Here is a 3003-nt window from a genome sequence, read left to right on the forward strand (position 1 = left end):
CTAATAATGTGACACATGTACCCCCCCCACCTTCATTAACTTCTGTCTCCATTTTTACGCTGTGTGTCTGTGTTTTTAGTGAACTAGCTTGTAACTGCAAAATTATTCTAGTGTGTGTCCATTTCTTTTGCATTTTTGCCAACTGGCCTTTATTTTGTCCAGTTCAAGGGACCTCTGGGCAGAGCAAGAGGATCAAAGTAAGAATTCATGTCACACTGATGTCTGTCACAGGTGATTGGAAAATACATAACAGTTCAGCTTAATTCATTAATTCAGGGGAAAAAAAATCAAGGTGTTCTTGTTGAGAACAGCAAGAATGTGGAAGAAAAGTAAAAAACAGTTCCTCCTTAAAGTTTAGCTGACTCTGTTGACCATGCAGATGGAGACCATCTCTCCAAAAGAGCCTTTTTTTTTTTCCAAAAGAGGCTTTCACTGTTTCCAAAAAAGTCTATTATGAACTGTACGATTCGGTGGAAATTAAATTCACCAAGGTATCCGTCCATTGGACAGGATTTTCCCCAAACACGTCAACCTAAGAGTAAAACGGTTGCTATAAAGACATCCTCTTTGAGTGGAAAGTTACTTTTAGGAACTTAGGAGTGATCTGCCAGCATTTAATATGACCTGGCAGTGCCTCTGTAGCACCTTGTCCCGAGGGTTGGTGTGTCCCTGATGGATGGGGAAAGGATACTGGCTGTTCTGCAATTCCCCGGGCACTTCTTGTACATCCTTGGAATAAAGAATTCCATTACCTTTGGATTTTGCAACTACAGAAATTAGCTAGAAGATTTCAAAGGCTGGTTGCCATTTAATCCCTGTCTAAGATGAAGTATTGCCTGGGTTTGTATGCATATAGATAAAATGTAGAGCTACTGGTATATACATCTTTTTTGTATTGTGTGAAACAGACTTCAAAATAAAACCTTTCTTCTCTAAAGCCATGAATAGAAACTGCTGCATTTAACAATTGGGAGCTCACAAAAACTTCTTGCTCTTTTTGAAGACCATGAGGTAAATTATCTTCATCATATAAACAATTCTTTTAACATGGAAAAGTAAAGAGCTGAACAAATGTTGGGAGGTTTTTTAAATTTCCAGTGTATCACATATCCTCATGTGATACATTCAGTCAAATATTCATGAAAGTAGATGAGTTTACTATAATTTTGCTTATTGTGTGTGCTCTAAATATACACATTACTGAGGTCTGCCTTTCTGCATGTGGGTAAAACTCCTGCTGTGTAGTCAGCAGTAGCAATGTCTGTGTAAATCCGAGCTGGATCTGCAGTACGTACAGGGCAAGCAAATGGCTTGTGAATTTATTTCAGAGAAGGATTCTTGGTAAGGTGCTCAGAACACTGATTTCCTGGAGTGCACTCTGCTCTCAGCTTCAGAGATCCCCAGCTCAATCCTCGTGACTGCCAGACAGCTCTTCTTGTAGATCCCACTGTGATCTTCACACAACTTAAATACTTCTGGAAGTGCATTCTGTATGGTGGAGGAGACTGAATGGGTCAGTTATGTAGCAATTTTAGGAAGCACTCAGAGAACTGGCTTCACCACAGACAGGAATGGAAAGGCATGCCTTGCCTCTATATATTCACATTACAATAGTGACAAAATATAGCATTGAAAATGGAGGTAGCTCTCCCCTAGCAACGTGTCACCATTTTAATAAAAGGCTGCACAAAGCTATTAGCTGACTTTAAAGTAGTGAGTATAAACTTTAGGCTTTAAATACTGTAGGCATCATTAATTCAGGCCACTTAGAAGCATAATGAACCTCACGGCTTTTTACTATATCAAAGATTTTTAATCACACCACACTGTTACACATCCAATCTGTCCTTATCTTGATCTACCCAGAGAACTTCCATTAACTTTAATTGGAGATGCACATGCAGATTATGGGAAGGAAGATTTCATTGTACTCACACTTTCTGCTGAGACAATCTGCAAGTTCATATTGAAGTGAAGTTAGGATAAAATAAAATCAAAAGCAAGGAATGTGTTCTGTAAATACATTGGATTTTCAAGTACACTAACTCCAATTTCTTATCTGTGTCCAAATAGTAATTCTTACACCGAAGCTCTAAAGTCCAGACCTAAGAATACAGAGCTAGTTTTGACAAAAAATGCTTTATATTAAAGATTGTATATACAGTATCTGAAATTACTGAAAACAAATGAGTGTGTGTTTATCAATTACTGTAGAGAAAACCTTGTCATTTGATACACTCATACTAGTGCTAGAGCACTGAACATAACTTCTTTCAGTTTTTTAGCCCACAAGACTTCACTTTGATATGATTGAATTGTATTATATTTTTAAAGAAAACCTATCAAGTATGCCTGGCTTTTTTTTTTTCTTAGTTGTAACAAAAGTGTTTGGTTGTGAAAACATATATATTTTCCAAAGATGACTGATGTTCATCATTCTCCCTCTCACTACCATATATTTCACTTCACTTCACATACCTGTAGGTTAATGCAATAAAGTTTCTAATGAAAGATGGGAAGTGCTTTGATTTTTTTTTTCCCCCTTGTTTTTCATTTGCCTATGGGGGATCTTGAAATAGCATGGGAAACTTACCAAATGTCATTTTTGCTCTCATGGTTAAACCCCAGCTGGCAATTACTCACTCCTCCAGGGAGGAGAAGAGAAAAGGGAATTCCATGGGTTGAAATAAGAACAGTTTAATAATTGGAAGAAAAGTAAAATAAATTACTACTACTAATTATAATACTAAACCAGAAAAATCCATCATAGAGGTCTAATGTTTCAGATCAAAAAAGCAACAATTCATTATTGTAAAAGGATAGTTGTACTTTCCAGGCTTTTCCATGCAAATCTGAGAAATACAACTTGCTCTTCCTTCAATGCTGTTGAAACAGAGGGCTTAATCCTAAATAATTGACTCGTTTTACATTCAAGCAGCCATCTTATTAATAAGAGAAGAAAATAAGAAAGAGTGATTGTGATTAACCACATACAGTAAATAA

This window comes from Corvus brachyrhynchos, unplaced genomic scaffold (genome assembly GCF_000691975.1).
Source record: "Corvus brachyrhynchos isolate BGI_N302 unplaced genomic scaffold, ASM69197v1 scaffold325, whole genome shotgun sequence".
Classification (NCBI taxonomy): Eukaryota; Metazoa; Chordata; class Aves; order Passeriformes; family Corvidae; genus Corvus; species Corvus brachyrhynchos.